The following is a 26,382-nucleotide window of genomic DNA, read 5'->3' on the forward strand; positions in this document are numbered from 1 at the left end:
TTGATCATGCATTTTAACATCACCCTTTTTCAATTTAATTAAAGTTAATAAAGCTTAGCATCATGATGGAGAAATGCACCAGGTAGTCACATGCTCCTATATTCCCTTTATGGGCCCTCAATACCCCATGGCTGTGGCCACCTTCACAAACAGTTCAATTGCTTTAGCTGTCATGAATGTGTGTCCACTTCCACATCCAAGGGGATATGACATATCCAAGGGGATGATCATGGGACCAGACCCAGTGGGTAGTTCCATCAAAGTGGTTGAAGCATTTTTGGTCATATAGAGGTACACTGAGAAGGAAAAGGAAACTACTAACCAAATTGATATTGTAGTTGTGACAAGTTTTTTAAAAAGACTTAAAGATGATATTTTTGCTGAAGAGAGTAGGATCTGGTATTACTAATGGAAAAATAGTTTGTCTATGGGGCATGCAAAATTTTCAAAAGTGTATATTTTTAAGCAGCTGTAATGATGACAAACATCTTGTAAAGAGATGTAGTCTTTGTTCACACATTCACATTTTAGCACAATATTACACTGGTGATGTTTTTCAGCAATAGAAAATTGCTTTCCTTTGATCTAGGTATTTAGACATAAGACAAAGAGTAAATATCTTTCCTATACTTTTGAATAAAATGCATCCTGTATGGAGAAAGATAAGCTAGAAAAATAAAATAACTTTGTAAAGTATTTTACAATGTTAAGTCAAAATAAACAAGCACCACAAACATAGAAAGAAAATATTTTTAAAAAAATGATTCTCATTTTCCATCAAATGTGTGTCATTGCCAAATATAGAGGAACTATTACAGGTAAATTCCCATATCTGGCCATGATGGAGTAACAGGAGCAGACTTTTCCATCTGGAAAAATGGAAAGCATGGACATAGGTAGAAAACAATGATTCTCAAGATACTGGACATCTTGTAGGGAAAGGTAGTGACCCCTGAGAGATGGAAAACCAATGAGATAAGCAGTATATTCTTCCCAGCTCACTTTCTGGAAAGAGTTTTCAGGCAAGGAGGAGGATCACAGACAGCCCAGCCATCTCCCTGAGGGGGAGCTGAGGGGATGGAGGAGGGAGTCTGAGACTGAATTAGTTTTAGGTTGCCATGGCAACAAATTACTACAAAGGTACTGGCTTAAAACAAACAAAAAATTATTAACTACAGTTCTGGAGGTCAGAAGTCCAAGATTGGCCAGCCCATCTCTGTTCTTTCTGGGGTCTCTAGGAAGCCATCTGTTTCTCACATTTTCCATCTCCACAAGATGGAGATGGAGATTCACCTGAATTTCTTGGCTCTGGACCCCTTCCTCCATCTTCAAATCCACCAGGGTAGTATTTTCCAACCTCTCTTTCTCTTCCTTGGACCCTCCAGCTTCCCCTTTTCTTCAGAGCTATAGGATTACATTATGTCCACCTGGAAAATGTAGAATAATCTGCCTGTCTCAAGATCCTTAGGTTACCTACATCTACAAAGTCTCTTTTGCCATCTTCACAGGTCCTGAGGCCTAGGATGCAGACATCTTTGAAGGGTAGGTGACAATTACTTAATCTGCCACAAAAGCCAATGTCACTAGAGTTTGCAGGACACAGAAGCGGAGAGGACAGGGGCACAGAGAGAGAACACCATACTGGAGAGGAGTCCCTAAAGTATTCAGTAGAGACTCCTTCTTGGGTGTTCATCTAAGTATGGATCATTATATGTATGTGAGGAAAATATCCAGGGATGAGAGAGAAACATCTCAATAGGATGAGAGGAAAAATCCTAGGGGCTCACTCAGGGCTGTTTTGTGACTGTTACCACCTGAGAAGAAAATTTTCATCATTTATGGATATTGAGTATTCAGGCAGAATTTTTGCTTCAGGAGTAAAGCAAAATTAGCCCTAGATTAAATGCTACTCTAGTTCTTCCAACCAGGATTTAAAAGCAAGGTTCAGGAGTTCCCATTGTGGTACAGTGGAAACGAATCCAACTAGGAACCCTGAGGTTGTGGGTTCAATACCTGGCCTCATTCAGTGGGTTAAGGATCCAGTGTTGTCGTGAGCTTTGGTGTAGGTCACAGATGTGGCTTGGATCTGGTGATACTGTGGCTCTGGCATAGTCCAGCAGCAACAGCTCCACTTAGACCCCCTAGCCTTGGAACCTCCAAAAGACAAAAGACAAAAAAAAAAAAAAAAAGCAAGGTTCAAAAGGATCAAAGTATTTCTGAGTAACTTAACCACATCCCAGAACAAAGCTCAAGAATGTTTTCAGGAATAGAGAAATACATAGCACCCAAAAAATAAAAAAATCACAGTGGAAAGCATTTAATCAAAAATTACCAGGTGTGCAGAGAAGAAGGAAAACACAACCCATAATTAAGAAAAAAAATCAATCAATCAAAACTGACCCAGGAATGATTCAGATAATGGAGTTGGTAGACAAGAGCATTAAAATGATTATTATAATTTTATTCCATGTGTTCAAAAAGACAGAGAAAAAAATTAAATATGAAATTGAGACAGGAAATATGTTTTTAAAAGACTCAAACTTCTAGAGATGAAAACATATTATCTGAGATGAAAATATGCATGGAATGGGAATAACAGCATATTAGACATGCAGAAGAAAAGATTAGCAAATATTAGCAAATTTGAAGACATAACAACATAGTTCCAGAATGAAACACACATGGAAAAAAAATAACTAAAACATGACAAGAATATCAGTGAGCTGTGGGGCAGCCTCAAGTGGCCTAATACACATGTTATTTGAGTTTCCAAAGGAGATGTGGAGAGAGGAATAAAAATATATATACATATACATATATATAAATGCAAATATATATTTGAAAAAATAATGGCTGAATTTTCCAAATTTGTTTGAAACTATAAACTTATAAGAAGTTGAATAAGAGAAAGCACAAGAAACATGAAGAAAACTACACCAAGTTGCATCATAATCAAACTGCTTAAAACCAGGAATACATAGAAAATGTTAAAATCAGACAGAGAAAAATGTATCATTAAATTAGTAAGAGAAAAAAAATAAAGATGACAGTAGATTTCTGTCTGGGAACAATGCAACATGGAAGACAATGGAGTGACATTTCTAAAGTATTAAAAGTAAAAAATCATCAGCCTGAAATTCTTTACTAATGAAAGTATATTTCAAAATTTTTTTGTAGTAGTTATATTGTTGGTGATAATTTTTATATCATTAGTCTAAAGTTTTGTATCTGTAAAGTCAAACAGTAAGTAAGTTATATTGGTATCACTAAGAAATAGAATTGCCAGCATTGGAAATGGGATAGCAATGTTATAGATGAAGTTGAGTAAAAATCTTGTAGTGCTGAATTGAATGGGAAATATTAATAAGATCTTATGATATGTTGTGCTTAAGAAAATACATATTTACAGTTGTGTTCAACAAAAAGAAGTCTCAGATCAATGAAATAGCATTAAGAGCTCAGAAATCATCTACAGTTTAAAATAAATTGATTTTCAACAATGATGATAAATTGATTTTCAACAATTGATTTTTACAATGGGTAAAAAAGAGTCTTTTCAAAAAAAAAGTCCTGGGACAATATGCAAAAGAATGAAGTCGGACTTCTACCTCAAAAATATTTTAAAAAAATTAGCTCAAAATGGATCTAGGACCTAAACATAAGAGCTAAAACTTACAACTGTTAGAAGAGAATATATGCATAAATCTGCATGATCTTGTATTAGTCAATGATTTCTTAGATTTGATACCAAAAGCACAAGCAACCAAAGAAAAAATAGAAAAATTGGACACCATCAAAATAAAACTTTCTGTGCCTTAAAGAACACATCAAGAAAGTGAAAAGATAACTCATAGATTGGGAGAAGATATTTGCAAAATCTATATCCAATAAAGACCCAGTATCCGGAATATATAAAGAACTCTTACAATTCAACAAAAAAAGATAAGTCAAATAATAAATAGGCAAAATTTCTAAGTGGACCTTTCAGATAAATGAGCAATTACAAATGACTCATTTTTAATAATTAACAATAATAAGTGACCCATTTTGCCCATTTTTAACAACAGATGGGTAAAAGGATCTAAAATGTCTTCGTGTAATTCTCCAAAGAAAATATATAAATGGCCAATAATGACATGAAAAGAGATTCAATATCATTAGCCATCAGGGAATGTAAATCATAACTGCAGTGAGATACCATTTACACACCATTAGGATGATTATAGTAATAATAAATAATGGGAAATAAGTGTTAGTGAGGATATAGAGAAGTTAGAGACATTCTATACTATTGGTGGAAATGTAAAATGACATAGCACTGTAAACAGTCTGACAGTTCCTTATAAATTAAACATAGAATAATATATAATGCAACAATTTCACTTATGGATATATATACAAAAGACTTGAAAACAGGTGTTCAAACAACCTATACACAAATATAACAGCAGAACTAATCAAAAGTTGGAAACAAATCAATGTCCATCATTTGATGAATAAACAAAATGCAGCCCATCTATACAGCGGAATATTACATGGCCATAAAACGAAATGGTCTGACACAGGCTGCAACATGGATGAACCTTGAAAACATGGAGCTAAGTGAGAAAATCCAGACACAAAAGTCCACATATTTTATAATTCAATTTATGTAAAATGTCTAGAGTCAGCAAATTCATGAAGACAGAAAATAAATTTGTGGTATCTAACTGTTTGGGGAAGAAGGATTGGGGAATAACTGCTTAATGGATCCAGGGCTTCCTTTTAGGGTGATGAAAATATTCTGAAACTAGACAGTGGTGATGATTGCAAAATATTGTGAATATAGTAAATGTCACTAATGACAATTTTTATGTTATACATATTTTACTACAAATAAAAGTACTAGAGTATAAAGCAATGGATATTACAGACAAAATATAGTTTAAAAAATCTGGAAGGGGAAGTAGGTACAAGACATGGACGAAATGAAATGCATCGCAGGTTAGTAATTGTTGAAGAAGGGTATTACATATACATAGAGTTTATTTTCATTATTCTTTCCATTTCTACTAATATGTCTGTATTATATATACATATACATACAAATATAATTTTTTTAAATTATATCAGGAAATCTGGGAATTTTGTTGATTCTTGTTGATGTAATAATCAAGGATACTTTCTCAGAAAAAGAGTCCCATGGGCTATTGTTTTGTTTGTTTGTTTATTTTTTAGTTCCAATTTCAGATTATTTGAACACTTGATTTTAATAAATGATTGCTGTTTTAAAAGTTACTTAAGTTTATGTATTCATTTCTTGTGGCTACCATAACAAATTATCACAATCTTGGTGGAACTTTTAAAAATTTATTCCCTCATGGTTCTTGGGCCACAAGTACCAGCAGGTTAAAAATCAGGGTGTTGGAAGAGCTGTACTCCCTCCAGAGGCTCTAGGGAAGAACATGTTCCTTACTTTTGCAAATGTCTCAAAGTTGCTAGCATTCCTTGGCTTGTGACCACATCATTCCAATCTCTGCCTCACTGGTCACCATGGCCTTTTCCTCTTCTGTGTCGAATCTCACTCTGTCTCTCTCTTTTTTTTGTTAATTTTTATTTCTTTATATATTATTTTTTCTGGTGCACAGCATGGTGACCCAGTTATACCTACATGAATACATACATTCTTTTTTCTCACATTACGTATTCCGTCATAACTGACTAGACAGAGTTCCCAGTGCTACACAGCAGGATCCCATTGCTAATCCATCCTGAAGGCAACATTCTGCATCTATTTATCCCAAGCTCCCAGTTCCACCCACTCCCTCCCCTTCCCCCTTGGCAACCACAAGTGTATTCTTCAAGTAATGATTTTCTTTTAACGTGGAAAGTTTCCTTTGTGCCATATATTAGATTCCAGACATGAGTGATATCATATGGTATTTGTCTTTCTCATTATGACTTACTTCATTCAGGATGAGAGTCTCTAGTTCCATCCATGTTGCTGCAAATGGCATTATTTTGTTCTTTTTTATGGCCAAGTAGTATTCCATTGTGTGTGTATAACACATCTTTCCGATCCAATCATGTATCAGTGGACATTTGGGTTGATTCCATGTCTTATCTATTGTGAATAGTGCTGCAATGAACATGCGGTGCATGTGTCTTTTTTAAGTAGAGTTTTGTCCGGATATATGCCCAAGAGTGGGATTGCTGGGTCATATGGTTGTTGTATGTATAATTTTCTAAGGTACCTCCATACTGTTCTCCATAGTGGTCGTACCAGCTTACATTCCCACCAACAGTGCAAGTGGGTTCCCTTTTCTCCACCCCCCCTGCAGCATTTGTTATTTGTAGACTTATTCATGATGGCCATTCTGACTGGTATGAGGTAGTATCTCATGGTAGTTTTGATTTGCATTTCTCTAATAATCATTGATGTTGAGCATTTCAAGTGCTTATTGGCCATCTGTATATCTTTCTTGGAGAAATGTCTATTCAGGTCCTTTGCCCATCTTTCAATTGGGTTAATATAATTTTATTTGTGGTTTGATAGGCGATTTTTTCCCAATTATATGGTATTATTTGACAATGCCTGATAATTAAGTTTAAAAGCATGAAATGATTGGCATAGCTGCCAAGTGAACATTGAGTTTAGAAATGGAAGTATAAGCATAGATGCCTTAAATTTATCCAGAGCTCATCTCACTGCCTTATAGAGCAAACCTTAAATAAATATTGTTTTCTAAATTAAAGAATGTCCTAATATTCATTGCCATGACCTGTAGTGTAGGTCACAGACGTGACTCGGATCTAGCATTGCTCTGCCTGTGGCGCAGGCCGGCAGCTATAGCTCTGATTTGACCCCTAGCCAGGGAACCTCCATATGCTGCAGGTGCAGCCCTAAAAAGACACACACACACACACACACACACGTATTTTGTCCTAAAACTTACAAGATTGTTGTGAATAATTGAGTGCTGTTAATTTTAGGGAATGCATTATTTCCTTATGAAGAATGAGATCACAACTGCTTTAAGTGTTTTGAACCAATTAACTGATAAAAAAAAAAAAGCTGTGCTTTTGAAAACACTGTCTAACAAGTCAAGTCAAAATAAGTTGTTGAACTAATTGTTTGTAGCTATCAAATCAATTTGAATGTGTAGAATTAACTATGTTACTTAGGTAACGTGTAGATATACTCTGAAAATGTAATCCATAATCTAAGATTTCAGTGCTGATCAATTCGTCTAATTTGGGGGTTAAAAAAAAAAGGTGGCCATTTTAAATTAAATCAACTGCCTTTTCCATTTAAATATATATATCTGTATTTAGCTCAGCAAATCATTCAAAGATTGGAGTTCTTTATTGTGGTTACAATGCCACCTATTTTTATCTTTCCTACCAGTTGTTGACAACAACACTTTGTGCCCAATTAGGATACCATATGAGACTTCAAATTATACCAGGTGTGCAATAAAAAGCTGACTTGGTTCAACACAAGAGACAATTCTTGTTCCTTAACCTCTGCCCAACCTACTCCCTGAAGCCTGTCTGTAGTTCTGCCTACCTTCCCCCAATGATCACTCTCTTTCTAGTACTGTCACTTTCCACAGTAACCTCCTATTAGTTTTCTGAGCAGTTTGTCTGCATCTTCTACATGGACAGAGCTTCCCTCCTCTCTTCCCTTTCATGATTTACATGGCCTACATATTTATTTGGGACTTCTTTTGATCATTCAAGATCCAAATCATTTGTTCAAGAAAACTAGAGCACTCATTGTTACAAACTGTTGACAACCAACATACACACAACACATAACTTTCCATGTGGAAATTAAAAAAAAAAAAACAAAACTGCATGCTGTAAGTAGATATGACTGGTTGGGTAAATGGCCATAGCCAGAGCACACTTGGGGCAAGTACTCAGAGGAGACCCCATGGATTTTCTAGAATGTTCCTCCTCTGGTCCAAGGTGGAGGCCCACTGGTGCGCAGGTTTCTGCTGCCATCAGGCGAAAGGTACTAAATATGACACACCCTTTTGAAGACTTTGCAAGAAGGCTCTTTTCCTCTTGCCCCAAAGAAAACGTACATAACTCTTTCCAGATTAGAAAAAGGAACATGGGGACTAAGGAAAGAAGACCCCACGGGCTGTGATCGCATTAAGTCAAGAAATGATGATGATGTGTTTGTTTCAACTCCCAGTTTGGGGCAGCCTTTTCCACATACATGCATACATGAGGACACCATTGAGTATTAGCACAGTGCTTTAGCATGACTTGCTGAATACTAAAAATAATTTTTTTCTCCATATTTCATTGTGATACAATTTCCTGTCTTGAAGAAAGATGGAAACTTTTACTTGGAAGATATATAGTTAGAATTTCCTGTAATACCGAATTAACTCCAGTCAAAATGAACTATTTTATGCTGCCATTATTACTCATTTACCAAAAATACTTTGTTCTGGGTTTAATATTTTCTTGATACTTTTTAACTTTCCTAAGTACTTTTTCATCAAATATCTCTTCTAGCCTCACAATAAGCCTCAGAGTCAGGGCAAAACTATGGATGCCAAATGCCAGGATCACAAGTAGTGGCAGTGAATAGTGACAGAATTAGGATTATAAGCTGCATTTCCCTACCGTTAGTTCCATGCCTTTTGCGGAAAAATATAAAAAATCAAACAAAACACTGTTTCATCATATAGCTCCCCAAATATCTAAGTTGGACTTTTACGAGTGACAGAGGCAAACGTTATTTGCCTATGATGACTACGTTTGCCTTGACACTCTTTAAAAATACTTCAGTAAAAAATTATGTGAAAAATCCAGTAAAAGACTCTTTTAATGCCATACCTTGACAATAGACACGTCCATACAAAGCTATGAGGCTCCATTACATTTTTATTATGATATGATTACCATGTCAATGCAAATTTCTAAAGAGCTCTATCCAACTGTAATTTCAAGACAGCTTCATTGCATTAAGAAACAAACCAGTCAACATAACATTGCGTTAATTTGGAGGTTTTGACAGAAAGCCATAAAACAAAGGAATGTGCCAGATCAAGTCAACCTGGAGTTTGGCTCCTCTGAGAAGGGGGAGTATGATCACGTTTATGGTTCTAAGTGTAGAGACCGGCCGGTGATGTACAATGAAGCCCAAGAACTTGAGCGCAACTGGCTGGAATTAATTAATGTGCCATCCGGGAGCCTTAGGTCTGCTCGCCCCGGCAGTGCTGACTTTCTGTGTTTCTAGATGGTTCTCACAATGATATGTAGTCCTTTTATGCCACCCTACTATTGAAGCCAAGGGGAGTGGTGCTGGCAGGCATTCCCGTTCTTTTCTTTGGTGTTTTTTCCAACCCTGTATATTTATGGGGTTTTTAAATACTATCTTTTCCTGTTTACCATATGTCAAATTCTACATGAACTGATAAAAACATGCAAAGGCCTTATCACTCTAATCTCCTAAAATAGACTTTACTCCCTCCTACCTCCTACACTTCATCAAGCCCCTAAGTACTAATTACTAAAATCTAAAATGCTCATCTGACCGAATTGCATTATGTGTCCATTTTTAAAGACCTCAATTCAATTATCCACACTGATGTGGGCACCCAGAAAAAAAAAAAAAATCCCCTGTCTGTATTTTGCTATTTTACAGCAACTCAGCTCTGGGACAGTTCACCACAAAGATGGTTCACCCTGGAACATAACTCGATCATTTTAAAGGGGGTCAGAACCTTCCTTGCTGGGAGGGAGCGCCTGCATTGTATTGACACCGCAGCAGGCGCCTTCATCGGAGCCCGCTGTGATGCTCCTGGGAATGCATCCTTGCTTGAGGCTGGGAGCAGTTTAAAGCTGTTCTAATTTTCCATCCAAGCCAAATAGATGCATAAGCAAGCTGTTAGATTGTCTCAGCATTGGCGCAGGACCCCCTTGCCTTGCATCCACTGTAGTTAGCAGATCCCTGAACATTTGCAAGTAAAATCACAAGGCAGGGAAGGAGGGAGTGAAAGACAGAGGTAGGTGGAAACCACTCCCAAATCCAAGCGCAGATCCCTGTGAAGTGGCAGTGAAAGTCAAAACACACTTCACAGGCACAGAGTAAAGCAATGCCAACCACAAACAGAAAAGTATTATTTAGTGAGAGAGAAGCTGAGTTTGTGATGAAGCCGCAGGTCACACCACACATGCTGGCCCTAAGGTTCAGAGCTGGGAGTCCAATCTGAGTTCTTTCCCCAACACTTTACTTCCATAAAGTGCAACGTAAATTGCTGGTGAGGGTAAGGCTCAGCTATGAGAAAGAGATAAGCATTCACTACACCACATATCTGCAGATTTGGAGAAAAAGGCAAGAACCAAAAGGGGAAAAATGCAGAAAGCAAAGGAAGCTTAAGCAAGGGAAACAAGGAACATGCCTGCTGCTCACAGTACACAATCAATGGTATGAAGATGAGGGAAAAATAATTATATCCCTTGTTGGGACTAGTTTTTATCATCATTGTGTTAAAAATTTATGATAAAAGCTCAGGTGCACAGAGCATTCTGCTGAATGTGGCTTAGAACAAGATACACAGGTCCTCTTTATTCCTGATAAGAGTCTCTATAAAAACAGATAGAAATCAAATAAACAAAATTACTATTCATGAAAAAAGGCCCACCTAATCATTGATTATTTGGCTTCATATGATGATATTTTCCTTGCACGTATATGATAGGAGCTCCCACACAAAATGTGGATATTTTTAAAAAGAGACTCATCTACAAAAATTCTACACCCAAACTAACAAATGTATCTTGCTCTATAACTGAAAGAAACAAGTATTATAGTCTTAGTGAGTAGGATTGTTTCCCCCTGCCCAACACACACACAAACATATGTTGAAGTCCCATTCTCCTGTGCCAGAGAATGGGATTGTATTTGGGAACATGGTCTTTGCAGATGTAGTCAATTGAAGATGAAGTAGTATTGGATTGAGGTGCTGTTGCCAAAACTTGGCCTCTGTCTGCAAGTGCTAAATATAAATGCAGAGAGAGTTTTGGGTGAAGGAGAAATATTGCTCTACCAGGCAAAGGAGGGTCACAGCAGACTAATGCCCTAAAGACCATGCCCTTTTGGGAGAGAATAGGAAGAGACTTTATAGTTCGGGAATAGAAAATAGGGCCACAGGTAAGGATCAGGGTAGAGGCAAGCTTGCATTGTTTTTCAAAGCTGGTGTTTAGGTCATCTCAGGAGGGTTCTGGTGACCCTTCTTCTGGAATGAAGAATGCTTCATTAACATCTTCTATTTGTTGAGGGTTTTAGTTCCTATGGAAGAACTCAAAGATATTGTTATATACATACATATATTCCTTGGGGGAAAACCATGACCCCACCCCAAGGCTGCTCTATTGTTTCTCAGCTGCTCCTCCCTGGTTTCTGCATCCCCTCCCTTCCCTGATTAGCAACTGCCCTTTGGAACTCAGGGAAGGTCATGGAAGCTGAGGCTTATTCCTTAAAAACAAGAAATGGAGGACACAGAAAGCCTTGTGTGCCCAGGAGCCCCACAGGGTCCTGCTCGGTTTCTGTGCCATAGAGCTGGTGTTCTTATTAATAAGGAGAGATTTGGACAGATGAACCCACAAAGGACATTGCGCTGATGGAGAGAGAGACTGCAGGGATGCAGCTACAGGCTCAGAAATCTCAGGCAGAGATCACAGGTAGCCCAGGAAGCTGTGAGATGCAGGAAGGGTTCTCCCTTAGAGTATCAAAGGGGGCGTGCCCCTGCCAACCTCACCTTGATTTTGGAGTTCAGTCTCCTGAACCCTGAAAGAATAAATTCCTGTTGTTTTAAGCCACTCCGGGGCAATTCTTATATTTAAAATATAAATATGAACCACTTAGAAAACATTTTCCATGAAAATTGTAAAATTGTGTCAATGAATTTTTTAAAAGAAAGTGACTAAATCAAACAAATAAATTTTAAAAACAGTAACTAAAGTTCTGACTTGAAATAAACCAGAGTGAAAATAATCATCTGAGAATTCCTAGGACTCTGAATCCCATGACCAATCTACTTGCTTCTTGCATAATGCGGGCCTCCCTTAAGACAGTAAGCGTCATTGTAACTACCTAATTTGTATGGTATTCTACAAATGTTATATCACTTGATACCCAGGGAAACCTATCATATTAATAAGACAGATATTACCTCATTTTTATGTGTAAAGAAAGTAATACTCAGAGAACTGAACGACCCAAAGTTATAGAGCAAATAAGAAAGAGAAAATCTGGATTTTTATGACTCATAAATCTAGTCTGGAAAATGTGAAACTCTCTATCATGTGCTCTCTTGGTTAAAATCTTAACCCCAAAGATAAGACGGATTCGCTTTTTTTTTTTTGTTCCATTTTAGTGTTGCATCTGTAGCATATGGAAGTTCCCAGGCTAGAGGCTGAATTAGAACTGCAGCTACCAGACAGTGCCACAGCCACAGCAACACTAGATCTGAGCCATGTCTATAACCTATACCACAGCTCACAGCAACGCCAGATCCTTAAGCCACTGGGTGGGCAGTGGGGATTGAACCTGCATCCTCATGGATACTACTCGCGTTCATAACCCACTGAGCCACAACAGGAACTCCAAGTTAGATTCATTTTGGATCTGCATGGAAAACCAACATGAGTTCCCTTACTCTTACATGCTGTGAACTCATGTCCACAGTCAAACAAAGCAGACATCAACACTGTGTATTTATAATGAAATTGAAACCTTCCTCCCTATCAGATTCTTGGGTAAATTCATTCTCTGGCTGGTGGCTGGCATAGAACTGAATAACTCTGCAGTGGACTCTTCTGTGACCCAGGGAAGCTGCGTGATCAACTTGATTATTGGAAATGGTCACGGACTCTGTGGGCTGTGCTCTTAATCCTCTATAGAGGAAAAATATTAACAACAGACTTTTAATTCACATGGACTATGGATATAAAAAAATAGGATTTATTCTCTTAAAGAGGACAAGAATAGAATACCTCCAAGAAAGGAAGACTAAGAGAACACAGAACAAATGGCAACTAACAATGGGCAATTAGGGGCCATTTCTAAGGAGATCATTAATAAAAACCTCCACGATAATACCCTTACAGTTTCTGACCATACAAAGGAGCAGAAATCTTGTTACGTGGAGAGTCAGAGCGAAAGTAGTAATAGATAGACTTACGCACAACCTACCATTAGCTGTTCAGCAAGGTGTTCATCTGTTATCCCCATTAACATCTTTCTATCAACCGTAAGTTCCATGTATTTGCCTTATTTTGTAGATGGGGAAACTGAGGCCAGGTAATTTACATCACCCACCTAATATCACAAAATTCACAGTAAGAGGATTTGAACCTAATTCTGTCTAATCTTGAGCCCATGCTTTAAATCCTAATGCTTCGTAGAAGCTTCTGAAAATGTTTTAAAGATGATTGTGCAGAGCTTTATAACACCATACTTTTTCCCCACAATATTTTTGTGTCTTGAATCTTTATTACTTTTATTTTCCTTAAGTTTTCATTCCTCCTTTAAAAAATATCACAGAAAGCTGTAATAAATGAAGCCTCATCAGGCTTTAATATGAATTCATTTCTCAATGGGTTTTGGGTGGAGAAGCAAAAAAAAAAACAGAACCCCTGGGGGACTCAGAGACTAAGTGAAGGGGCTGTAGAGGATAAGAAGCTGAGGAAGAAAAGTACGGAAAGGGCAGTAGGAAGGAAAGTGGAAGAGAAACACCCTCTTTCATATCAGACAAGATGGACTGATACTCTGCAGAAGCAAACAATCTGATTATCTTAACAACATGACACAATTTTAGTTCTTCTTCATATTATATTCTTTTCAAGGATGTAATTTGGATTTTGGATCCAGGTTGAAAAAGTAGCCACAATCTCAAACACAGAAGAAGGGAAAAGACCCATCAGGGGAGGTGTAACATTGGTGATTGCATGCCCCAGCATAGATGTGACACGGCCTTCTGCTAACACCTCACTGGCCAGAACCAATCATGGGATGATATCCAATCACAGTGGGTCAGGGGTGCCAGCCTATTGTGTATACAGATGGTGGGGAGCCAGAAAATGTCATGATGGCATTAACGAATATTCTATCAATGAATATCTCTCACTATTTACCTACATCCCACTGTGGCTCGACACTCACACTCCGTGGCACCCCTGTCTTCCCAAATGCATTTTGGTTCATTTGTTGTTCACGTCATTTTCTAAAACTGCTATTTTTCTCAGAAGTTCAGCTTCCCTTGCATTACACAGATGCACCACAGGACCAAAGTAAGTCAAGAATATATCTTTGAAACATATTTGGGATAAGAAATAACATGGCTAATGCTGGGCCACATACTTGCCACGGGAGGGTTTTGTCATCTTTATCGAAGAGAGAGTCTTGTCTGCTACTTCAATTATGTTCTTTCCTTATACATTATCTTATCAGAAGCATTGTATGGAATCATAAAATTATGAATTTCTGACTGATGTGAGTGATTCATCTTATTGTAATTTTCTGTGAATATTATGATAACCAAGAGGAAAGAGAAATTCATCTGTACACTCTGAGATCTTTGAAAATCAAACTTTTCTTTAAAAATAATTTTTACTGCCATAAGATATTCCTTTTGTGTCATTCCTCACCTTGATAAGAATGTGATGGACTCTTTGTAATGAGCAGTATCAGAATCATGCTGGAAGATGTCAAAATAACATCAAGATTTCAAAAGAGAAGAACTTCCTATAATTTTGCAAAAAGGTTGTGGTGGGGGTGGGCAAATCACATCTCAATAAGCAAATATTCATTTTCCGTAAGTTATATATACTTGCATAATAATGTGAAGTTTGTTAAAGTGATTCAATAATGTTGTTGAGACGCTACAGGTTGTCTGCTTCATCTATGTCTGTGCTGAACACAATGAACTATAAGTAACCATGTCAGGAGTTTCCGTCGTGGCTCAGTGGTTAATGAACCCAACTAGTATCCATGAGAACACAGGGTCAATTCATGGCCTCGCTTATTGGGTTAAGGATCTGGCATTGCCGTGAGCTGTGGTGTAGGTCGCAGACACGGCTCGGATCCCACATTGCTGTGAGTGTGGTGTAGGCTGGCAGCTGCAGCTCTGATTGGACTCCTGGCCTGGGAACCTTCACAGGTCATGGGTACAGCCCTAAAAAGACAAAAAAGACAAAAAGACAAAAAAAAAAAAAGGTAACCATGTTAGGCCTCTACTATCTTACCTTCCAGTTAAGAAGAAAAGGCAAACAATGTCATAGATAGATAATGCTTACCAGAAGCAGAACTTGAGATAAGGATTCATGAGCCATAATCTTTCTATGAAGGAAGTGGTCCCAGGAGAACTAAGTGAAGGAAGCAAGGCCGGTTAGAGGAAAAGTCAGGCAAAGATGTGATTGTAGGCAACATCCCACAGCAGGGAGATTCAGCCTGACCCCAGGGATAATTCTGAAGGGTAAACTATACCTAATGGTTGCCTCAACCACTAGCAAGGAGCTGAGTTTTCATGCTCTTGCACATCTTGGGTATTGGCTAAGGTCAGCATCAATACAACATCAAGTACTAGGTATTCCCTGCTCTCTGCACATGTAATCAGAATGACCTCAGTTTGCTCAAGGGCCATCCTCCAAAGAAGGCTTGCGGAGAGTGGTCATTGAAGGCAAACATGCCCAGGTTCTGAAGCAGGCAATAGTGGGAAAGAGATTCAATGGAATCTGGAGAAAAACTGACATTCTCAAAGACAGACCAGCCCTTGTGTCATTCAGATCTACTCACATTAAGCTTACACTGCCATGATGTCTTCAGGATGGCAGTGAGACACCACTCCCGGAGGGACTTAAAAGAGAGGGTCAGTGGGATGACATAGAGCTCCCATTGCGGCAACTGGTCCCAAACTCTAATTCACATGCATCATCAGCTTGCTCTGGGACATTTGTTTGCTCCCATGAGAATTGATGTTTCATTAATTTTCCCTTCACTAATATTATATTTCAAAAAAAATTTTTTTTGTCTTTTCTAAGGCCACACCCACAGCATATGGATGTTCCCAGACTAGGGGTCTAATTGGAGCTATAGCCACCAGCCTACACCAGAGCCACAGCAACGCAGGATCTGAGCTGCCTCTGTGACCTATACCACAGCTCACAGCAATGCCAGATCCTTAACCCACTGAACAAGGCCAGGGACTGAACCCACAAACTCATGGTTCCTAGTCGGATTCGTTAACCACTGAGCAACAACAGGAACTCCCTATATTTCAAATTTGAATAACACCAAATACATTCTAATTTCCAGTTTACACTATTTATACTTTCAGTTGTCGCTGACCCTCTGCTTCCTAAGAAAGACCCATCCTCGCCAAAATATCTAAAATGTCACTCTAGAGAAGACAGCTGGAGGACACTGTGGTTACAATGGACTCCATAGATGTATATGAAATGATCCCATAATATTCAAAAAAAGAATATGCCAAAAGGAAAATCTCTGATTTTATTGTTTATTCCTTTGAAAAATATTTACTGAGTGCTTCCTAGGTGTGAAGCCCTGTTCCACATGTTTGTAGATTGCAGTGAGAAAGGCAGATGGGTTCCATCACAGAGGAGGGGACTTATGCCTCCATTTATACACCTGAGGTAGGAGAGAAAGGATTAAAGGAGGAAGAGCCAGCTGGAATCCATCTTGGCTGAGAGATGCTTATGCACCCCAGGACCAAACATGGAGATGATTGGCCAGAAAACCCCAGAAAACTAACACCACAAAAGCAACCTAAACCATCTATATTTCATGCAACTCATTTTGAGCTTGCCTGTTTGCTCTTCCACACATATTTTGCTTTTCCCACGTGGACCTTGCTTCTAATAATTTTTTTTTTTGTCTTTTTCACCATCTTGGTTTCTTTGCTGAATTCCTTCTTCAAAGAAGACAAGCTGGAGTCCTTCTTCCAGCTTTTCACATCCATTCCTCAGCACATTCCTTGTCCCCTTCTTGTCCCTTGTCTCGTCGAGAGGCTCCCTGAGGCACCCTCTCTTCAGGAAGGAATTGATGAAGTTTTCCCCCAGCTTAAAGTCCCTGCAGATGCTCCTGTCTCACGATGGCCGTGGCAGTTCCTGCCAACTCCACAGAGCAGCTCTTCACACAGGAGACCCATGGAAACTTAGCACAGAGGGTCTTTAATACTCAGGGGAGGAAGAGGGCAGGCATCAGAGCCCTTCTTCTCACTTCCACGGAGCAGCCAGCTTTCCACATCAGTTTAAGCTATTTGTTGGGGTTGACCCATAATTGAAATAGAGAATAATGCAGTGACCATTGGCCACCAACGCTCCCCCTCTGACCCCTGTTTTAGGCCAACAAATACCTGCAATCCATGGTTCCTGAGACAGCGGCAAGTTTATCTCTGTGTTCTGGAGCAGATGGAGAATTGGCTTTCTCGAAGTAGCAGGTAGAGCTCACTCTCCAAGGTCAAAGTCTTAAAAGACCTGGCTCTGTCATACACAACTACAGGCCCCTCCCCTTGAGTCCTGTAGATCTCATAACGCAGGTGCCATAAAGTGATTTTAAAATGAACGCACTAGAGAAATAATCAAACTTAATGTCTCTGGTTGTTGCTCTGTTTTGTGCTTTGTCCATGTTTTGTTGAGTTTGCTTTATAACCACCCTGAAAATCAGCCCTAAGTGAACAGAACCCGAGGTCCCAGTCAGGGACCCCACCTAGTCCCCACCTAATGGGGAGCTGAGAATGTGTTTCCTATTCAGCAGTCAGGATGGATTTTCTGTTGCTTCAAGCACAAAAGTACAGATGGCTGACAGTGAAAGGGGTCCATGAGAGCAGGAGGAAGAATTATCAAGGAGGGAATGTAGCTGCCAACCAGAATCTTAACTGTCCCTCTTCTGCCAGTCAGCAGGCTAGGGCAGGCAGGAGGCAGGCAAGGCTGCAGAGCTGGTGCCAAGAAGGGCAAGAGGCAGGAAGCATGGTCCAGCTGCTGCTGAAGAAACACAACACCTGCCTGGAGGAGTGAGGGACCAGCAAGGAGCAGTGATGAAAACAGGGCTTGTGCCCAGGCGTTGAGGATAAGAGGGGCCCTGTCTGTACCTCCAATCTAACTGCTCTGTAAATTCACAGACAAGTCCATCCACAGTACACTTGTTGGTTTTCCATAAACTCTTCCATACTCAATGAGGTCAGTCATTTTGGAAATAGAAACATCTCAGCTCTAGGGACCCCTAGCATCCATCAGGAACTACAGCAGGAGAAAGATGCCGGGCACAGTTAGAACTGGCAGGTTGTAAAGGAAGGTGTGCCCCCCTAGGTCGATGGTTGGCAGTTGTGGTCACTGGGATAGATGCACTGAATACCTGGCACTGTGGGCTGAATTGTGGTCCCCGCAAAAGGTATGTTGTGATCTGAGCCCTTGGCAACTATGTGACTATTGAGTAAATAGAGTCACTGCAGATATAACTAGTTAAAATGAGGTCGTGCTAGAGTAGGATGAGGCTTCAATATAATACAACTGGTCTTCTTATAAGAGGACAGACACCCAGGGACAGAATGCCATGTGACAAGGGAGGCAGAGACTGAAGTGATGCAGCCACAAGCCGAGGCATGCCTGGGCCGTCCAGCAAACCCTGGAAACCAGGAAGAAGCAAGGATTTTCTCCTGCGGGTTTCAGAGGGATCCTGGCCTGCCTGACCCCCAGTGTCAGATGTCTGGCCTCCCGAGAGGACATAGTCCTGACTTTTCAAGCCACCCAGTTTGTGAGAAGTTGTTGCAGCATCCTCAGAACATGAACACACCCAGGACAGGAAATTTAAGAACTTCGGATAATATAATACACGAACTCAAATCAGGATAGCGAGAACTCAGAATGAGACAATATTATTTTCCCAAGCTTAGTTTTTGTTTTGAGTGTACAATATCTCTGCTTATAATCAATTCAATTATATACGGCTCCTGCCTGAATTTTTTCCCCCTAAAAAGCATTTTTATTGTTCTTGTAGGGTTGAGTAATAGTAAAAGAGGCTGCAAATAGGAAGCAGATGTTTAAACAAACAAACAAAAAATGTAAGGAGACAAACATGATTCGGAACTAACTCCACCCAAATTACTGCTGCGTATAATGAGAGAAATTCAAAAGGGAACCAAAGCCTAAGCAGCAAACTGCAGTGGCCCGGGTGCACACACCCATTCCAAGAAGCTCTAGAGACTGACAGTCACCATTTGATTCATGTCCCTTTTAATTCCAATAGTGAGTCTCTAAGGAAAGAGGAAAGCAGAGTTTGGCATCTGGAACAGAATTTACAAGGTAGATCCTCCTGGTATACACTGCTGATTAAAAAATTCCAATGTATTTATTTATCTTGATCTCCTAAGAGAAAACAGAAGGAGATGAGATGTTAAAATGAAGCCCTTCAAAGGAGCAGAAGGTGGAACTCCCTGGTGGCCCAGCAGGTCAAGGATCTGGCCTTGTTACTGCTGTGGCTCGGGTCACTGCTGTGGCGTGGGTTCGATCCCTGGCCTGGGAACTTCCACATGTCAGGGGTGCAGCCAAATAAAAAAATAAAATAATAAAAAAATTTTTTTAAAAAAGGAACAGAGGGAGATATGGGGATGATTGTGAAGCTTTCCTTAGCAGTAAAACAGAACCGGGAGCCTGCTTCTTCTCAGCTGATGTTCAGACAACCAAAGCTGGTTGTTTAAATGCTGTCCAAGCTGCATGGTGATGACTATAAATACAGTATCAGAAGGAGGTATGTGGATTTAAAAAGTAGAAAATTACAGTATCCCTACATTTTAAATGAAGACCTTGATTCATTTCTGCAATTTTAAAAAACAGAGTCTGAAAATTAAGGGGTTGACTTACATTCAGAGTGTGGTTTTCTATTCTTCTCACTCACTTTCCAGGCTCCTGTTAGTCAGGTGTCAGATTTTCCCCCAGAATTGCTTAGAATGGGGTTGTCTTCATCCAGGGGGGTGTTCTTCCTGGTGGGGGCTCCCAGAGGCAAGGTGAAGGGGGCTGGGGTTTCTCTGATTGGATTGAACACCCTTTTCTTCTGGAGAAGGCATCCTGGAAGTTCATCACCTCTGATGGGCTCTTCCCTGCACTTGGCCATCTGTGACCTGGTGGCCCCATCAAGTGTCAATACAATGTTAGTTTTCTCCACTGGGTACCAGAGATCACAGCCCATGGATGTGTGGGAAAGCTGAGCATTTGTGTGCCAGTGATTCTGTTTTGAATTCACCCTCACCCTCTCTGCTGCTTCTCTGTGGAATCATCTCGCTCTGCTCCAGGGGGCCCCTCCACCTCTTCCTAGATGCACCCCCACCCCTTTGCTGGGTTGAGTGCCAGACAAGCTGACACACACAGGCTGAGGTGTTATAATTGAACGGTTTGGACAATTTGAGACTCAAGATGCGATGAGCACTTCAGCAGAAACCCTCCTCTTCCTCCCCTTCACCTGCAAATGCAGTGGGAGGGCTGGTCTCTGCATCACTTGTTCCCCACAAAACCTTGCCAGTAATAATTAACGCCTGATCCACACACAGAACGCTTCTTTCTGGAGTAGAAAGAAAAAGGAAGGAAGAAAAGAAAAGACCTTACAGAAAATAAGAAAGACCTTTTTTTTTTTTCTGTTTTATTTTTAACCTGATGTGTCGCAGAGGACTGGATGTCACCAGATTGTCATTAATGTCATTTTTCTTCATGTTCCATATGTGATGTGACATATCATCTGACTAATGAAAGCCAGCGAACAGTATGTCAACATAAAGAAGCACGCTGGGTCACAAATATGCTGTGAGAACATTAAATTGCGAGGAAATGTATATTGAACGTGTTTTCCATAAGAATACATAGCGGCATAGTTAACATATCACATTTAGGTAGAAGGCCTTGGAGACCAAAAGAAGCAGCACACATTGTGCAATGACCTATAAAATGCACATTGTCGACACGTGTTGATGGCATAGACGGCCAGAGGAGTACACACCCCGGAGAAGAGGATGGCCCTGAAAAGGATGCTCTCTCTTAGGGAGCAAGCGATCGAAGGGGAGAATCAAGCCTCATTCATACGAAGTATTAAGTATGGAAGAGCACCCTTTTGTTGGATTTAAACATTGACCAATACGGTTTTCAAACAGTCTTTTTTGTCACCCCACTAACATCATGTGGTGGAAACCTTGGCTCCTGGGCCATGTCCTCTGGGCTCTGCTGGCCTCCTGGACCTGCACCAGCCCATGATGCCCACCCCACCACTGCCCTCTCCTCAGCAGGCCCTGACCTTGTCCAGAGCCTGAGGCTGGCTCCTCTGAATCCAGTATGATCCACCTTCAGGGCATCTCCTAAAGACCTCTGTGTGAGATGAAGCTCCAAGCCCACCATCAACCTTCCAGTCACTTCTCAGAATCCTCTACATTGGACTCTTCAGCCTTGACCCCTAGACCTGAACTTTTGCCCAATTGTTTTGCCTCCTGCTTTCCAGAAAACACAGGATGAGCTGATTAAGGGCTGGATTCAAAATGCTTCTGCATTCCCACCCAGCCTTGTCTCAGAGAAGAAAATGGTTCTCCTCTTCTTCAAGGCTGCCCCTCAGGGGTAGGCCTCCCCTTGCCCTACCTGGGGCCTAGTTTCATTTAATTGGCTCTTCCAGAGCTTTCTGACTTCCACACCCTTCAAGTCTCCCAGGCTAAAGTCAGAGTGTGTGTGCTTGCTCCCTCTCTCTCTGTCTCTCTCTCTCTGTCTCCCTCTCTGTATCTCTTCGTCTCTCTGTGTGTCTCTTTGTATCCCTCTCTGTGTGTGTGTCTCTCTGTCTCTCTTCTTTTCCTATATTCTCCCTCTGTTTTATGACCACTCTACTAGCACATTTGTTTGACAAGTCCATGGAAACTCCTGGCCCTCAGAGCTGCTCTCCTAGCCTTCATCCTGCAGGCAGTGCGGCTGGGCAATCCCTGACCATCCCCCAACCCTCCCCCCTGGTTTCAGCCACATGCACACCCCTCCTCTTACTCCCCTCTACCCACTTCTTCTGCTCCCTCTCCCTCTCACCCCAATTTCTAGCCTCTCGCCCTCTCTGGAAACTCTTCACTTATACCCCTGCCTTAAATATTCCTGCCAGGGGCAGGGGGTACATATAGATATTGCAAGTCTAGACTGCTTGCCCAAGTCAGTCTCACAGCCCTGCCTGACCACTGACCATGTCCTTCCTGACTCACTCAGACCTCTGAGTCCATACACCCCCCCACCCACCCATCAGGACTGTGCCCTCACCTCCACACCCCAACGGGGAGTGCTGTCTTGCTGGGCTGACATTTCACCCTCATTGGTCTTAGGGCATCGCCAATGATCCTTCGCCTATCCCTTCATCCAGCCACCTTGGGTTACTGGTAATGCCCGGTGCTAGGGGACAGGAAATGTAAATGGGCACAGAGCTTGACTCTCCAAGCATAAGAACATCTTTGTAAATAGATCCCTACTGTAGAGGACCTCACTAAGGTCTCCCTGGATAAATTGTTGGAGCGGTTAAGACAGGAGCCATGAAGGCCAGGTGGATGCTGTAAAAGTCACCCAGATGTGCTATGGCAGCTTCTTCCTGAACTAAGGACGTGGATATGGGAATAAAAAGAAACAGATGCAAGATACACGAAGAAGGCAGGAAGCACCAGATCTGATGTTCTGGTTCTGAGGGCGTGGAAGTGGACCCACATTCAATGGGAACACCCGCCACCTGTCACAAGTACCAAGATGATGGTACCAGTGACTGGGATGATGTATTGGGGAGACCAGGGGAGGAGGAGATGGAGACAAATTCTCCTCAGTATTTCAGGGCTTTGAGCCACGTGCTTCGTGCCACGTCACCTCCCCCAAGGGAGGAATCCAGTCTTCTGCAGGGCTTGGGACTCTCAGGTGCAAACAAGGTGCTTCTCACAACACAGAGCACATCCCCATCGAAACAAGCCCAGCTAAGGTTGGAGCTACGAGGAAGCTGCTGTCCTCGTGGTCCCATTTTGAAGGGACATCTTTTCCAGCTTGTACTTTATAAACACAATGGAAAGCTCTGTTTTAGTCCTTTCTGGCTGCCATGACAGAAGTTTGCTTCTCACAACCTGGAGGCTGGAAGCACCAGGTCAGGGTGCAGGTGTGGTGGGATGGGGCTCTCTGCTGGGCTACAGCCCTCTTGCTTGTCCTCCCCTGGTATGAGGGGAAGGGGCTCTGGACCTTCTCATAAGGACACTAATCCCTTTCATAGGGGCTCCACCCTTGAGAACTGGTCACCCAAAAGCTGCCACTTCCTAAAACCATCACCCTGAGGGGGTTAGGATTTCAACAAATGACAATGGAGGGGACGCAAACATTCAGCCCACAGCAGGATTTATGGAGAATAACTGAACCTCTTTGGTGGAACCAGAACCATGTTCAGTTTTTATGCATAAGATTTCACTATAATTGAACTCAACAAGCTATGAAAACTATCCAGTGGGACTCTAATATTATTTTTCCCATGTAATAATTGGGAGAAACCTAAGACCAGACTGATGTTGCCCATCCCAACCAAAATCCCTTAATTTCCATTCTAGCCAATGCCTTCAATGTGCCCTAGGCCTGATTCTCGCCTTGAATTGCTGCTTCCTTCTGGCTGTGGCCTCTGTGTCTGGGAACATTCCTAGTTCCCCGCAAGTAAAGTCACAGTTAACTATTCCTCCCTTTCTTCCATTTGCTCAACCCTGAAGTTCTCCCTCAGCAATTGGTTCTCCTTATTCTCCCTGTTTTGCTATCCCCAGAATCCAAGTATTGTTGTCATGGGAGCAATACTTTTAATGCCCTTTGTTGGGAAGAATTCACTCCTGTTTATCATCTAATCAGGAAAAACCATAAGAATTCTGTTGGGACACCCGTGGACAATTCCTTGGCAGTAGGAACTAAAGTTACCATGGTTTAAGATTGACTGATGGTCAAAGGTACAGGATAGGAGTTCCTGTCGTGGCTCAGCTGTTAACAAACCTGACTAGAATCCATGAGGAGATGGGTTCAATCCCTGGACTCGCTCAATGGGTTAGGGATCTGGCGTTGCCATGAACTGTGGTGTGGGTCACAGACTCAGCTCAGATCCCGCATTGCTGTGGCTGTGGTGTAGGCCAACGGCTTCAGCTCCAATTTGAACCCTAGCCTGGGAACTTCCATATGCTGCAGGTGTGGCCCTAAAAAGACAAAAGACAAAAAAAAAAAAAAAGGAGGGACAGGATAAGTGTACATGTGCTAGAAATAGAATGAATATCTGTTAGATAAATAAATGAATCAATGGGGAGTTCCCTTTGTGGCTCAGCAGTTAAAGAACCCAACAAGGATCCGTGAGGATGTGGGTTCGAGCCCTGGCTTTGCTCAGTGGGTTAAGGATCCAGCATTGCAGTGAGCTGTGGTGTAGGTCACGGATGCAGCTTGGATCCTGAGTTGCTGTGGCTGTGGTGTAGGCCAGCAGCTCTAGCCCCGATTTGACCCCTAGCCTGGGAAGTTCCATATGCCATGGGTGCGGCCCTAAAAAAAGCAAAAAAAAAAATAAAATTAAATTAAAAAATAAATGAATCAATGAACAGATGAACAAATGTAAGCAAGGGCATCTGACTCTAACCAGAGTTAAACCACTTCTAAGCCCATCCAAAATCTTATGTATGTGCTAGGATATCGGAAAACTCTTGATAGCAGTCACATGATCCACCCCTCCACTCAAGTCTAAGGAAATTAGGAAAGGGAATTAATTGTTATGAAATAATTGCCATATGACAGATCCTTCACATTTGTAACCTGTTGAATCTTAATGGCAACTCTCAGTGTTATTATCCCCATTTCACAATGCTCAGAGGGAGCTGCTAAGTGGAAACAGAGACTCTGAATCCAGTTCTGTACGATTCCAAGCTTCTGAGATGTACCCCAACATGGTGCTCGTGCCTTGGGGATTAATAATAATCCTTTAATTACAGTCTTTTGGAAGCCAGTCTTTTCTAGGCAGCACCATCAATCTGCATTTTACTAGAAAATGTTATGGGGTGGGTGAGAGCCACAAGGCACTTTTCCGAGCCCCCTTCTGCTTTGCACACCCTCCACCACTTCCTCTTATTTGGGCTCTGTCACTGACAAGTGTGGGGGATGCTTTCTTTTCTGTGAGCAGTGACTCATGCCATTTACCATGTTTTCCTGTGTGCAACGGACTCCACAGTTACCATTGTGCTTAATGGGATTAGCAGGCAGTTACCATGTGATTATTGGGAAATAATGTTGGGTATTCTGAGTCTGTCAGTGACCCATGTCCCAACACACCTACCATTTATCCCTGTAATCAAGACAGTGTTGGCTTCTGTACCCTTGTTTAAACCAAACAAAAATGTAGGAAGCTAATATTTTTAAATGCTGTTTTATTCAACTGGAGCCTAGCAAACTCATAACATCAGATACCTGAGATTTTGTAAATGATCTGCCAGCCCCAGGAGGAGATGCTGGAATTTATGTCAAATCATCATAATGGATACTTTGTTGTTTCAACCAGCTTGAAAACAGATGTATTTACAGTTCCGGCAGCTGCAGACCCAGTATTAGAAAGCCAGATTTGTACTTCCTATTATGTTTGTACTTCCTTGGTTAAATCCCAGCTCCCACTCCTGAATCAGAAGTGATAAAATAAGGGAAGTAAAGCTACATCCCAATGGCCAAGAAATTAGATAACACATTCTTATCTGAGATTTAAATGATGAAATACTGAAAGAATTGGTCTGGCAATTCATGAACATAAAGAAATCAAGTTTTCTAGTTTAAAACTATTATTTGTCATATTATAAATAGTGGCAATTCATGATTTCATACCCGCTTTCTTTCAAGGAGAAAAGATACCACTCCCCATTCTTATCCTAGAAATATTGCAGGTGTACTTTCAGCACCCCCTCCCCTCCACCAGCTGACAGTTCCAGGGAGCATACACCAAAAAAGTGGCATCTCTATAAGCTGATGGAAAACCGGGAAGTGTCCCTTTATTGTATAGTAATTGAATTTTTAGCCAGCACAAGTTTATCCAGAATAAACGTGGTGCTACCAGCCTACTTTTCAGCCAGCAGTGGACACATGTGAAAGTTCTGACCAGGAGAAAGTGGCAGAAGCAAAGCGTCTCACCTTTTGTCTGTTTCTCCCTCTAACTCTGGAGGGCAGATAAGGTGGCCAGAAAGCCTGGACCACATGGGCCACAGCTGTGAAGGGTAGACCCTTCAGCCACACTGGGGACAGTGGAGCAAGAGGGAAGAGCTGGCTTCTGATAATTCCATGCTTAGGGCCACCACCTCAACATGGAATCAAACAAGAAATACATTTCTGCCTTGCTCAACC

The sequence above is a fragment of the Phacochoerus africanus genome, chromosome 2 (genome assembly GCF_016906955.1).
Source record: "Phacochoerus africanus isolate WHEZ1 chromosome 2, ROS_Pafr_v1, whole genome shotgun sequence".
Classification (NCBI taxonomy): Eukaryota; Metazoa; Chordata; class Mammalia; order Artiodactyla; family Suidae; genus Phacochoerus; species Phacochoerus africanus.